Source organism: Phyllopteryx taeniolatus, chromosome 5 (assembly GCF_024500385.1).
Source record: "Phyllopteryx taeniolatus isolate TA_2022b chromosome 5, UOR_Ptae_1.2, whole genome shotgun sequence".
NCBI classification, from domain to species: Eukaryota; Metazoa; Chordata; class Actinopteri; order Syngnathiformes; family Syngnathidae; genus Phyllopteryx; species Phyllopteryx taeniolatus.
In genome coordinates this window covers 12,880,889-12,895,963 of record NC_084506.1, presented here as the reverse complement: position 1 = coordinate 12,895,963, position 15,075 = coordinate 12,880,889, and the positions used below count along the sequence as shown (strand labels likewise).

Below are 15,075 nucleotides of genomic sequence, written 5' to 3'. Positions count from 1 at the left end.
GGAGAAGAAAAGTATAAATAGCATGCAAAAAAATTATACTTTTTATTTATAAAAAGTCATTGGACAAAGTTCTTGATACCTGTCGAAGTGTAACTAACAGGCTGCCAGACGTGTTTGTCATTGAAATAACACACGCATTCTCACATTTATTGATGTGACTTTCACTTCGGCTACCTCAAGCACTTTTAAACCATTTTAAAATCAGGATGAGTTTTGCCCAAGAAATAAATTCAGCACTTGTTTATTTGTATTGTTCTATCAGCCATAGTTCCCTTTAAAAGCGGTTGTTTAGTGTAAAAACAACTATCCTATAATTTGTAAATCGTACGGCAGGCAGTTAACCTGTCGGTGATACCGAGTGTCAGTCAGACTGACAGTTTCTTGTCAGTATTCTGCTGGCTCCAGAATTAAATGTTGAAGCAATAGCAATTTCTTTAAATAGAATCCATTACAAGACAACCTTTGCAGTCCAAGGTTAAAAACCATACATGTATCTTGTCTTCTCTCACTATCTTCAAGCCTACTTCAAACTCTTTCTCAGAGCTGTCTTACTCCCAATTTTTGAACGATTAAACAAGTTATCCAAGATGCTTAAGATGCCTGGGGTTTTAAGGTCATATCATTATCTGTGGCGATTTGTAGAATCTACTCCCTTTGTACTTGCGCAGCAGCTTTTAATAAAAAAAACATTTAGCTTCATTGGCCTGTGAAGTAAAAGACTAATGTTCACTGTTTCGATTGTTCCAACAAATCTGTTAATATATTTGATTTGTTCGACTGTTTTTTCCCCCCCAATGTTCTCAACTTGGATCTCACATATGCAAAATAACTAGGTTAGTACTTCGTATCACATACTGTATGTGCTTTGTTCTTTTTCATCTAAGAGTTAAAATAAATACCTTTTTATTTCACAGTCAAGAGAATGGGCACTGTAGATCTCTGTACATGTCCTGGGAATGACCCAGTATATTGGCAGGGTCTGGCTACAGCTGCATAACATATTCTCCCTTTTCTTTCTTCCACTTCCAGTTTTGACCTGCGACTCAACTGAATTGCCAAAGACCAAAAGATGTAGCGGTATGTTTCAAGTCCCTTTTCAAGAAAGTTGTTTGTGCTTCGCTATTAAATATTGAATCACACCTAACAGGAAGCAGACATAGAGTTACACGCGCACACACACAGTCTGTCTGTTTGCCCCTATGGTGTGGTTTTAATTTGAATCCATAGTTCCACTTCTTTCCACTTACCACTTGTGAATAGGATGCTGTGAGTTTTAATGGCTTTTTCTGAGCTCTAATTACACAAGTTTTTTTTTTCTTTTCTACGCAGGATCTGACAGCTTGTTTGAATGGATGGTTTTATTGACCTTGACTCTTACACAACTAGAGGTGAACAGTCGGTGATCTGCTTTCAATGTGGCTGACAAACAAAGCGAGAGTTGGACAGCTAACTAATGAAACCAAGAGCCTCTTTGATTCACATTGTACTGTAGGTCCTGCTGGACTGCAGTGTGTTTCTTCATTGTCCACAAATATGCCCTCTCTCCTAACTGACCCTGTCCTCGCCACCCTGACCCTGTATGTGTTGACAGCAGGTCAGTGACCAGCTTATTAGGAAGCAGCTGGCCTGACCTCATGTGTTAAAGTTTACGTGTCCAGATGTTTTTATACGTGCATATTTGTGTGCATGTGTGCTTGTTTGTACACTCTGATAGCTGTGCATGCTCGTGTGAGTAATGCTAGGTGGAATCAATTAGAGATGTGAATTAACCCAGGAGGTTGGTTATTGATCTCCAGAGTTCTTTATCAGGGTTCTGCTTTGGAAGTCTCTTTCGGCAGACTGCATGCATGTGATGTGACTCAGGAGGGCTGTTGGTCTCTGTTCTTTAAATCAGCATGACTCGGTGACTCAGAAGAGCAACTAGTGAGATGTATAAATCAACAAGAAAGGTTTTTGAATTTGGTTTGGTATCCACTGCAACTTCTTGATATCCCCCTGTTGGTGAATCCCATCCAGCAGGAAACTCCAGAGGCCGCTTCAGGACAGGTTGATTGAGGGAAGTTGAAAGGAGGCCTTGAAAAAATAGGCACAGAATAACACATAGAAGCAGTCCGATACATAGAGTATTTAAAAACTCTGAGTGATATGGAGGAAAGAGAGAGGGACTTTGGGAACTTTCTACTGGGTTAGGAGAGAAAGAAAAGGAGGTGTGGAAATTTGAATGGAGTGGAAACTGGGCTTGAGGCCACTCAGCAGTTCCTTCAGAGTTCTGCCAGAGCAATTAGCCATCAGGAGTTAGAAAAGGGAACCATTTGCCCCCAAAGAAAGTCTAGCAGGGTTTGCTAGGAATTGGGGGTTGTTTTAGGCCCTAATGTGGGAATGCTTTTGACTCGTTGGTTTTTTTATGGAGAAAGAGAGTTTGTCTGCCTTTTCATGGGATAAAAGCTGCTCAGGTGAAGCATTCCACTCTTTGCTTGGAGCAGTACACGCACGCACGCACGCACGCAGGCACGTAGGCACACAGGCAATAAATTGTGTCTGGCTTGTATTTAGGGGAAACCTTACCCATCCATCCATCCATTTTCTGAGCCGCTTCTCCTCACTAGGGTCGCGGGCGTGCTGGAGCCTATCCCAGCTATCATCGGGCAGGAGGCGGGGTACACCCTGAACTGGTTGCCAGCCAATCGCAGGGCACATACAAACAAACAACCATTCGCACTCACAGTCATGCCTACGGGCAATTTAGAGTCTCCAATTAATGCATGTTTTTGGGATGTGGGAGGAAACCGGAGTGCCCGGAGAAAACCCACGCAGGCACGGGCAGAACATGCAAACTCCACACAGGCGGGGCCGGGGATTGAACCCGGGTCCTCAGAACTGTGAGGCTGACGCTCTAACCAGTCGTTCACCGTGCCGCCAAAGCTTACCCATGTCTCTCAAATAACTTATTTTGCTTTTGAGAAAACTCTTGGACTTGTTCAATACTGTAGTTTGCTTAAAAGATGTAAATACATTTAACAAGATGCAGTCTTTTCTGAGTCTGTATGTTCAAAGAAACATGACAGTATTGCTTTAATATTTACATTCCCCCATAAGACCTTTATATGTGGTCCATCATGATTTATTTTAAAGCTGTAATTGCCCTACATTGCCAATAATTGCGTTAGAACCTGATGTAAAAATATTTATTTAGAGTGATGAACATGGCGGCACGGTGGACGACTGGTTTGAGCATCTGCCTCACAGTTCTGAGGATCGGGGTTCAATCCCCGGCCCCACCTGAGTGGAGTTTGCATGTTCTCCCCGTGCCTGCATGGGTTTTCTCCGAGCACTCTGGTTTCCTCCCACATCCCAAAAACATGCATGGTAGGTTAATTGAAGTCTCTAAATTGCCCGTAGGTGTGAATGTGAGTGCGGATGGTTGTTTGTTTGTATGTGCCCTGCCTCCTGCCCGATGATAGCTGGGATGGGCTCCAGCACGCCCGCGACCCTAGTGAGGAGAAGCGGCTCAGAAAATCGGTGGATGGATGGAGTGCTGAACATATTACAGCATGTGCTCGGGTATTGAAAAGTAAGGTTTTTATCCACAGTATTACTTTTTTTTTTTTTTTTTTTTTTAAATCTGTCTCAGTTAACACAAGAACAATTTTTCTGAATTTTGATGATGATTAGAATGAGCTGTGTTTGAATTTTCGTGAATGCAACTTTTTTTAAAATAAATTGCTATTGCTCAAAGCTATATGCTATCTAGCTTTGCTAGAGTTACAATGAGCTATACTTATTCTTTTACAACTTTAACATTGAATGACTTTGTGTGCACACATTGACAAAACAATGGCCTATATTTGTGGGACTATTTTGTATAGTAGGGTCTGTCTTTCACTGGCCAGCGTAGCCTATTGGGGCAAGCAATCAAGGCCGAAGCACTCTCATAGTGGCCAGGCAGTAGCTGTACTGTTAAAGGCATTTGGACCTTAAAGCTTTGTTGTTGTCATGTGTGTGTGTGTGTTCCGGGTTTTGTCTTCCCCCCTGTTTCACACACACCTGCTCATGTGAGCATCTTCATCACCTGTGCCTCGTTCACCCTAATTACCCCTTGTATATAACCTCGTGTCTCATTTCCTCTCGTTGCCAGTTCGTTGTACCTTGTCGTCGCGTTCCTGCATTCCTTGTTTCCACGTCATAGATTCACAGTAAGACCTGACCCTGTTCCGATTATCGACCTTGTCTCTTTGCCTCATGTTTTTGGATACTGTTGCCTCTTTTGGATTGCCTGCCTGTGTACCGACCTATGCCCGTCTATTAAACCTCTCTTTTTGGAAACTGTCAATTTGTTTTGGAGTCGTGCATTTTTGGGTCCTATCCGCTGTTCCGTTCATGACAGAACGAACTGGCCAGAACATGGACCCAGCAGACTCAGACCCGGTGCGCAAAGCCCTTCAAGCGCAGGGTCAACGCCTCGCGAAGCAGGATGAGCAGATTGCCGCCCTCCACCTTCATCTAGAGGGACTGTCAAGTTATCAGGACAATATGATGAGACAGGTGGCCTCGCAGTTTGAACTTCTTATGAAATTTTTTCAAGAGAAGGAACCAGTTGGCACCACACCCAGTACCGCCACGGTACTTCCATGTGAAGTAGTCACCATGCAGCCACCTGCCACCTCCGCTGCTGTCTGCCCACAGCTCTCTCGACCGGAGAGGTTCTCTGGAGAATCTGGGAACATTAAGCCGTTCATCACGCAGTGCGAACTCCACTTTGAACTGCAGGGAGACGCCTTCCCCACCGAGCGGGCAAAGATCGCATTCGTCATTTCCCACCTGACTGGTCGTGCGGAGGCGTGGGCTACTGCTGAATGGAGCCGCAATTCCGCCGCGTGTCATTCATGGGCTTTTTTCGTCAAGACTATGGAGCAAATTTTTCAATTTTCCACTCCTGATCGTGAGGCAGCTCGCTCCCTTGTCACCTTACAACAAGGCAAGCGCAGGGTGTCAGATTACGCGATTGAGTTTCGCATTCTAGCAGCTGAGACTCATTGGAATAATCGGGCGCTACTTGATGCCTTTTTTCAAGGACTATCCCCCGCCGTCAAGGATCATTTAGTCCCGCTAGACCTGCCACCCGACTTGGACACTCTCATCGCTCTCGCCCTCAAGATCGACAGAAGGCTTTTGGATCGCGAGCTGGAAGGAGATCGGCGGAAGGATGCTTCACCGCGCACTTGGAGGACGAGCCTCGGTGACAAGCCAAACCAAGGCAGATTCCCTGCTGCCAGTCTCAATCCACTGGCTAGCGTCACCACGGATGAGCCCATGCAACGGGGCAGGTTCCGTCTCTCCTCTGAGGAACGTCAACGCCGGCTGAGGGAAGGGCGGTGCTTCTACTGCGGTCAGTTGGGTCATTCCGTGAGAAACTGTCACGTCAAAGTTGCCGGTGCCGGTAGCCATGGCACGGGAGAGGTGAGTCTGAATTTCATTAAGGAAGACCCTACACGGGTTCTTCCTAAAGTGACACTATGCTCTCCTGATTTATCTCAAGTGCCCACCTGTTATCAGGATATTAAAGATGTTTTTTCCAAGTCCAAGGCCAAATCCCTTCCACCCCACAGACCTTATGACTGTGCTATTGACTTGCTGCCTGGAACCACACCCCCACGAGGGAGGTTGTTCTCTCTTTCAGGGCCGGAACACAAGGCCATGAAGGAATACGTAGAAGAATCACTGGCAGCTGGGATCATTCGCCCATCTTCATCCCCTGCGGGAGCAGGATTTTTCTTCGTGGACAAGAAAGACAAGACCCTGCGACCCTGTATCGATTACCGGGGTCTCAATGAGATCACGGTAAAAAACAGGTACCCTCTTCCTCTCATCTCCACCGCCTTTGAGTTCCTGGAGGGAGCCAAGATTTTCACAAAACTGGACTTAAGAAATGCATATCATCTAGTCAGGATAAGGGAGGGGGATGAATGGAAAACAGCATTCAACACACCAACGGGACATTATGAATATTTGGTAATGCCTTTTGGGCTTACTAACGCTCCAGCTGTTTTCCAGAACCTTGTCAATGATGTCCTGCGCGACATGTTGAATGTTTATGTTTTTGTTTATTTAGATGATATTCTGATATTCTCCCCGGATGAGGAGACTCACATTATTCATGTCCGCTCTGTTTTGCAGCAGTTACTGCAGAATCAACTCTATGTCAAGGCTGAGAAATGTGAGTTCCACCAGGCGTCCGTTTCTTTTCTGGGTTTCGTCCTGGCTCAAGGGGAAGTCAAGATGGACCCTTGCAAAGTCGATGCCGTTATTAATTGGCCTACTCCCACGTCACGCAAAGATGTACAAAGGTTCTTGGGGTTCGCAAACTTCTACAGGAAATTCATCAGGAATTTCAGTTCTATAGCCTCTCCTTTGCATGATCTTACCTCGCCACACAAACCTTTTGTATGGAACCCGCTTTGTCATGCAGCTTTTCAAAGACTTAAGTCGAGCTTTACCTCCGCTCCCATCCTTACTTTGCCAGATCTCAAACAGCAGTTTGTGGTAGAAGTCGATGCGTCTGATGCCGGAATAGGAGCAGTGCTCTCCCAGAAGTCTCTCAAGGATGAGAAGTTACATCCTTGTGCGTTTCTTTCCAAAAAATTGACCCCAGCTGAAAAAAATTATGACATTGGCGACCGTGAACTGTTGGCAGTCAAGGTGGCTTTGATGGAGTGGAGGCACTGGCTAGAGGGGGCACATACTCCGTTTTTAGTATGGACAGATCACAAGAACCTTGAATATATTAAAACTGCCAAAAGATTAAATGCGAGGCAGGCTAGATGGGCTCTTTTCTTCTCTAGATTTAATTTTACGTTATCATACCGACCGGGTTCTAAAAATGGTAAGCCAGATGCTTTGTCACGCATTTTCTCCGAGGAGAGTTCTTTGTCCGACCCTAAGACTATTTTGCCTAAGTCATGCTTCATTTCCGCTTTTGTTTGGGACATTGAGACTGCGGTTGAAGGGGCTCTGAAAGACACTCCTAGCCCTGAAGATTGCCCCGAGAACAGGCTTTATGTGGTTCCGACCTTAAGGGGAAAAGTCATCCACTGGGCTCACACGAACCGAACGGTATGTCACCCAGGCATTGCCAAGACGCTATCGGTGGTCGAACAGCGCTTTTGGTGGCCTAATGTTAGGAGGGATGTTAGCGATTACGTCAATGCTTGCCAGGTATGTGCTGCTAACAAGGCCTCTCATCAACGTCCTTCTGGGGAGTTGCGACCCCTGCCAATACCACAACGTCCTTGGTCAGACATTTCCGTAGACTTTGTTACAGGATTACCGGCCTCTAAAGGCAATACCACCATTCTTACAGTTGTTGACAGGTTCTCTAAGATGGCGCACTTCATTGCACTTCCAAAACTCCCCTCAGCTAAAGACACTGCCGAGCTAATGATTAATCAGGTTTTTAAGTTCCATGGTTTCCCCAAGAATGTGGTGTCTGATAGGGGTCCCCAATTCATTTCGCAATTTTGGAAGGAGTTTTGTAAACTCATAGGTGCTACTGTCAGTCTGTCATCCGGGTTTCATCCTGAAACCAACGGCCAAACCGAGAGGCTGAACCAGGACCTGGAGACGGGGCTCCGATGTCTCGCTTCACAGGAGCCGCGATCCTGGTCTCAGAAACTGGTTTGGGTCGAATTCTCCCACAATTCCCTCCCCTCTGCATCCACTGGTCTATCGCCTTTTCACGTTGTGCATGGTTACCAACCATCTCTGTTTCCTGCCATAGCCCCAGAATCCACAGTTCCAGCAGCATTAACCTTGGTGAGACGCTGCAGGAGGACCTGGGAGCGAGCCCGCCAGATGCTGCTGCGCCAGGGACGGTCCTACAAAGCCGCTGCTGACCGTCGGAGGACACCGGCCCCGAACTACAAAGTGGGTCAGCGAGTTTGGCTTTCGACCAAACATATTCCACTCCGGGTGGAGTCCAAGAAGCTCGCTCCCAGGTTCGTTGGGCCCTTCCCCATCACAAAAATAATCAACCCTGTCACCGTGAAGCTGAGGCTCCCAAGGTCTATGCGGGTCCACCCTACTTTTCACGTCAGCCTACTCAAGCCAGCCCGGGAGTCCCCTCTGGTCCCGCCTTCCAGGCCCCCTCCTCCCCCCCGGTTTGTGGATGGGGGCCCTGTCTTCTCTGTGAAGCGGCTGTTGTCATCTCGTCGGAGGGGCAGGGGGTTTCAATATCTGGTGGACTGGGAGGGCTATGGGCCTGAGGAGCGTTCCTGGGTACCGTCTGCGTTTATCGTGGATGATTCGCTCATTCGGGACTTCCACGTTGCGCATCCAGGGGCCCCAGGGCCGTCTGGGGCCGGCCGTTAGGGGGGGGGTACTGTCATGTGTGTGTGTGTGTTCCGGGTTTTGTCTTCCCCCCTGTTTCACACACACCTGCTCATGTGAGCATCTTCATCACCTGTGCCTCGTTCACCCTAATTACCCCTTGTATATAACCTCGTGTCTCATTTCCTCTCGTTGCCAGTTCGTTGTACCTTGTCGTCGCGTTCCTGCATTCCTTGTTTCCACGTCATAGATTCACAGTAAGACCTGACCCTGTTCCGATTATCGACCTTGTCTCTTTGCCTCATGTTTTTGGATACTGTTGCCTCTTTTGGATTGCCTGCCTGTGTACCGACCTATGCCCGTCTATTAAACCTCTCTTTTTGGAAACTGTCAATTTGTTTTGGAGTCGTGCATTTTTGGGTCCTATCCGCTGTTCCGTTCATGACAGTTGTTTAGGTAACCAAGAGAAAGCAGAAACTCCCTCATGGCTCCTGTAAAATAACAGATGCCTTTGAGTTTTGCTTTGAGTTTTTATGCCTTATTTGCTATGTAAGAGATTGTCATTTCTTCTTTGACATTATTCTTTCCTCAATTTATGCAAGTCTAATTCAAAATGTAGTTATCAGAAGTTAAAGGCTAATTAGTTGGCTCATTTAACAAATGATATGTAAAAAAAAAAATAAATTCTGATCTTCCTGTCACAACTGGTTATTGATCAAAGCTAAAAAGTTAATTGTGCTTCTTATTTATTTAGTCTATATAATGCTTTTCACAATAGAATACTGACCCTTCCTTTCGTACTCCAGCCATTCTTTCCTTCTTGATAAAAAACAAAACAAAACAGAAAAGCCAAAGGAAAAGCGGAAAAAAGGAGTTAATCCTCTCGAGGCTTTAGTGACATTACGCATGATGATAGTGGGAACACCAGGTTTTGTTAGATTTTTCCAGAAAATCTGGGGTGTGCTCCAAATTGTACATTTTTTGTCGTTTGACTTTTGCAGTTCCACTGTTTATTTGACAGAAGTTGCACATTTCATTTATGCTTTTCACTAAAGCCTGGTACAGCCTGATTCTCCATTTCCGACCATTGTCAGCAAAAGCCCAATTATCAGACGTCTCTAAAGATTATCCTGACCGATTATCCTGTGGCGTGGGATGTGTTATGATGGATTTGTGTGTAGGTGTGTGTGTGTGTGTTTGTGTTAAAACAAATGAAAAAAAAGTTTAGCTAAGATGTAGCGGAGTGATAAACTATAAACTAGGGCTGTCAAAATTAAAGTGTTAATGCATATGATAAATGACAAAATCAGATTATCGCATTAATCATGTATTAACGTATATTAATCACAATTTATTTGGACCGCACATGCTCCTTTACCTTAACCGCGGATGGATATCTGAAAGGCGGCGCATGTTGCTATGCTATAAGATCAGTGATCAGGTGAATGCTTACGCCAGTGCAAAGATGAGTGACTAGTGTGCTCAGTGGCAAATTGTGCTTCAAAACTCACTCTGGCGAGGATTTTCAATAAAACAAAGGTAATTTGCATATAGTGCAACTCTGACTTCTCTTTTCATCGAAACATAACAAGTTTAAATTACCATCTCAAAACAAAATTTGGTATTCTGTGTGGTATACATGGCGCTTGTGATTAATCAAAATTCAAAAGTGTGATAAATCTGATAAAAAAAAAAAATCAATTGACAGGCACACTATTTACACAAATTAGTAAATTAAAGGCAATGCCATGAACAGCAGTAAAAGACACAATATCTGGCTGGTACCTTTGCCACAAACTCTGTGTTCTATTGTGTGACTGACAATGTACATGGCCATTTCCAACCTTTAGGTTTTCTTCTATTCAGTCTTCAGTGATGGGTAGGTATAGAATCAGCCATTAAAATGCCATTATAATAGACAGCCAAGAATATGGTTCTCAAGGGTAGAACCGAAATTGACTGAAAGCATACATTGCTAATACTGTATGTGTGTTGGGCACGGTGGCCGACTGGTTAGAGCGTCAGCCTCACAGTTCTGAGGACCCGGGTTCAATCCCTGGCCCCGCCTGTGTGGAGTTTGCATGTTCTCCCCGTGCCTGCGTGGGTTTTCTCCGGGTACTCCGGTTTCCTCCCACATCCCAAAAACATGCATTAATTGGAGACTCTAAATTGCCCGTAGGCATGACTGTGAGTGCGAATGGTTGTTTGTTCGTATGTGCCCTGCGATTGGCTGGCAACCAGTTCAGGGTGTACCCCGCCTCCTGCCCGATGACAGCTGGAATAGGCTCCAGCACGCCCGCGACCCTAGTGAGGAGAAGCGGCTCAGAAAATGGATGGATGGATGGATGTATGTGTGTTGGTATATCTGACATAGTGGAATCGTTAAGCCTTGTGTTCGTGAAGAAAAGTCATTTGGCATCAGGCATTTAATGTCATGAGGGATAATCCCACATTACTGGGATGTTCCTGTTGCTGCAATCAACATAGAAAATATGGTGGCATGGAATTTCTCTTCTGACAGGCTTTATTCATATTTATCTATGGAAATACTGTAACAGAGTGGGTGTTAAGAGAAAATAGGGGGCTTGGAATAAGGGCTTCGTAATTTTTTCTTCATATTGTTCATATTAAATTAACTTGACTGTACCCAAATAAAATACTTATTTCATGCATAGCCTTTATTGTGTTCTTTTGTAGGACCTCATTCGATTATCTGGGTCCACATACTCTGTGTTTATCGAGCTTTCTTGTAAGCACAATTCTCAACCGATCTTCAGTCTTTGGTTGGTGTTACCCATCAGAGCTGTATTAAGCAACATTTTTTGGTTACACAATTTACAATGAACATAAATATCGATACTCACTGACGGTGTAGTAGTACATTCGTGTGACTTCGGTGCGGGCAACGTGGGTTTAATTCCTACTCAGTGACCGTGTGAATGTGAGTGCATGTGGTTGTCCGTGTCTATATGTGACCTGCTACTGACTGGCGAACAGTTCAGAGTGTAGTCCGCCTTTCGCCTGAAGTCGGCTGGGATAGGCTCCAGCACCCCGTGACCCTGGACAGGATAAGCGTGATAGAGAATGGATGGATGGATAATTATCCATTCAAAGTGTAGAGGTGGATTCTTGTAAAAACGTCCCGGTAGATATTGCATCATGGCCATTTATTGACGTGAACTTAATTGCCGACATTAAGGTGTGAAATATTGATACACTACAGATCCGCACCTTTGGAGGTGCTGCATGCATTTTCCACAGTGATGTAATAACGGAATGAGTCTGTGTTGATGTTGAGCTGGCCTTCGTTTAAACTTCGTTTAAACAGCAGTCACTGATCATTTCCTTTGCTAAGTGTAAGAGGGGAGTTGCATCATTGGAGGATGAAGAGGAAAATGAATGACCCATTTGTGTTTTGCTAAGAATCAGCATTTGCGGGAGCACCTCTACCCTATGTAGCCCTCACGGACGGCCCCACTGGCATGTGGACTGACACATACACTCACCTGCACAAGTGAGGTAACTCTGGTGGATGCCTTTTGGTGGATGCCTCATCCTCGTGCAGAGGTCCTGGATATACCCCGTTACTCCAAAAAATAGTGAAAAAATATTTTTTTACCTCTTGCCATTACAGTATGATGATAAAGTGTATAGTTATCAAATGTAATCATTCCACATGGTCCAGTTATTATCGATGCACTTATGTAGGAATAAAGACGATTGACTGAAAAAATATGATTACATATTAAATATTACAATTACAATAATACAATTGTTTTTATTTTTATATAACTTTCAGTTTCCATATGATGCGCGGCTGCTTATTTTTCAAATAAGGAGGGAAACTGTTTTTGCCACTAAAAAAAAAAAATTAAATCAATAGCAGCATGCTTAAAATTTAACACTTTTTCTGTAACACTAAAATACTAGGATATATACCGTTTATCGCCATTCAATCCAAAATATAGTAATCTGAATTTTAGGCCATATCACCAAACCCTAAGGCTAAATCAAAGCAATTAATCAAGCAGTTTCTTGCTTTCAGTGGCACTTTAATATGCTTTACCGTGTTTTCAGTTTAGTATGATTGAACTGTTGAGTCATACACCTTAAGCAATGAAATCCCTAATGTGTTGTAGTCAAACCAATGAAATTGAAGTCAAACACACAACATAAAATATTATAGCACCCAAAAGCAATCAACAGTAGGAGTAGAGCTGGAATTAAGCTGTGTAAAACCTTTCGCCCCTCATTTCTCAACCCTTGGGATACTAGTTGTCGTCAGTCGGCCAAGTAAGTAGATTCTTAAGTTTTTAGAACACAGGCAACAGTTTAATTTGAATTCGTAATTAAGAACACCAGCACCACCACGTTCGGATAGATTTGATGTCATTCGAAAATAAAGTTTCATTTGAACTACAGGTGGTAGTAGGATACATTTTGGAGGTGCACCTAGGGGAAGGTTTAAAAAACTCTTCTCTGCACTGTCGTGTGGAGCTGGACTGCAGTCATGCTGAGATATTTTTAAAATAATTCTTCACCTTGTTTAGAGTAGCTACATGACAAAGGCAAAACTGTTCTCAGTGCAATGCGATATATTTCCTACATTGGCCCTCAACATTTAATTTGTATTTGAATACTATGAGGCATAGGAAGAAATGTTGAGAAATAAATGGGGTTACCCATTTGGAAATAATAACCTCATTGATTACTTTTGTTTCAATACTGTTTTGCTATTTTTAAAACTCTTAGACTGCACAAGTGGACCTTTTAACTGGATCTACTCTGTGTCCAGTTAGATTTCTTTTCAGTGGCGCTGCCACTCAGAATTATCAAGTTTATTTTGCTATATCTACTGTAAGCAAGGACGCAAATAGTGTTGAAAATGTCACCCAGGAGTTGATGAAGCTGACCGTCACACACTTTGTTGGATGTGAACTTCTTTTTTTCTTCTTCTTTAAACACTTTAAATGAGGTGAATTGCTGAGTCCCGTGTTTCCACAGTCATCATTTGTTTGGATGTAAGTGACTCATTTGCCTGCAGCAGTTTTCAATCTCATCACTTCATCAAACCTCTCTGTGAACCCAATAGCTGTTATCAATTGTAGGATAAAAACAGATAAAACCAGGATAGCTAGCTAGCTAGCTAGCTCTACTATATTTGATTGACTGTTTTTAAAAAAAAAAACTACAGTGGTGCCTTGATTTATGAGTGCCCCAACTTATGACTTTTTTAGATGCAAGCCATTGGTCTGTCACTTTTTTTTTTGGCCTTGACTTGCAAGCAATGACGGAAGTTATAATGGATCTTCAGACTCTTCCCAGATCCTGTGAAGTGAAATAAATGGAGCAAGTAAGGTGAAACCGCTGCATGCTTCCTGACATACATGCGGAACGCTCATTTGTTTTTTCTCTCACACAGCATAAACATCAGTTGCTCTGCACGTCATCTAATTTCTGGTGCTGTATATTTGTTTTTATGCTTTCAATTAACTCTTAGTACGGCTCCAATGAAAATTAAACGTGCAAGTTATTGTGCTATTAAGAAACCCTGGAAAGCTGGCGTCAGCTGAGCTCTCACTGGTTAGGTAAGCCCCCTTAGGTCCCCACTGTTGGAGCCATGAAAGGGTAAGTGAGAAAGAGATTCATGTCATTTCCATTCATTTCGATGAGCAAAGTTGATTTCAGTGAAGAGTGTGGTCAACTCAAGGCACCACTGTACTCTCAACCTAGATTTTGAAATCAGATATGGGCTATATATGTCAGCAATTTCTTTTACCTTTTAAGGTTAGTACCAATGTACCAATGACAATGTATTCATTGTCATTGTATTCAGTATATGTTAATCCACCATTGTGGGAAAAAAAAATTAGTCTTGGCTAACAATCCAACCATAGGCTGGTGATTGAGATCTATCCATCCGTTTTCTGTACCACTTTATCCTCACTAGGGTCGCGGGCGTGCTGGAGTTTATCCCATTTATCTTTGGGCGAGAGGCGGGGCACACCATGAACTGGTCTCCAGCCAATCGCAGGACACATAGAAACAAACAACCATTTGCACTCACATTCACACTTGTGGGCAATTTAGAGTCTTCAATCAAACTACCACGCATGTTTTTAGGATGAGGGAGGAAACCGGAGTACCCGGAGAAAACCCACGCAGGCACGGGGAGAACATGCAAACTCACATAGGTGAGGCCGGGATTTGAACCCCGGTCCTCAGAACTGTGTGGCAGATATGCTAACCAGTCGGTCACCGTGCCACTGGTGATTGAGATGTCAGATTATAATATACCGTACAGTATGTCCAGCCCCGGAGGGGGGCACCAGTGCTTGAAACTTGATACCGAAAGAGATTAGAGCCCTTCTTTTTCTATTCTACTTTGTTTCTCGCTGATTTCAGTCAGATGTTTAGAAGCCTACAATTCTGTTTTGTATTGTGTCATTTGACCTAACCAAACCCTTGAGGTTATCAAGAAAGATTTTATAGCAACCTGCCTCTTAATGCCAAAGATTTGTCGACTTCATAATGATGTCACTGCTTAGTCTAGCTTGTAGCTGGTAACAAGCTTTCCATCAAGGGTTAGGGAACTCTGGGGGCAACTTTCACGTTTATTTCGGCTTCACAGCAGTACTGTGTTGTAATAGTGTTCATAAAATTTTATATAGAATCAATTTAGTTTAATGTATTTTAATAATGACAATCATTGAAAAATATATATATTTTAGTCATTCCACTTCCAACTCAGTG

The 15,075-nt window shown here is 43.7% G+C and overlaps 1 protein-coding gene across 4 annotated transcripts in view; it reads left to right on the top strand.

Moving 5' to 3' along the window:
- LOC133477864 (zinc finger protein 469) overlaps window positions 1–15,075 on the top strand; it is a 306,446-nt gene that overhangs the window by 75,141 nt on the left and 216,230 nt on the right. For 2 of the 4 annotated variants that reach the window (XR_009788499.1, XR_009788500.1), the window contains 2 exons: window positions 1,030–1,077; window positions 1,330–2,804. The exons of 1 other annotated variant lie outside the window; for it this stretch is intronic. The gene's annotated coding sequence lies outside the window, so the exon portion shown is untranslated. Of the gene's footprint in view, window positions 1–1,029; window positions 1,078–1,329; window positions 2,805–15,075 lie in introns of those variants that run through there. One more of the 4 variants, XM_061773134.1, reaches the window with a different exon arrangement.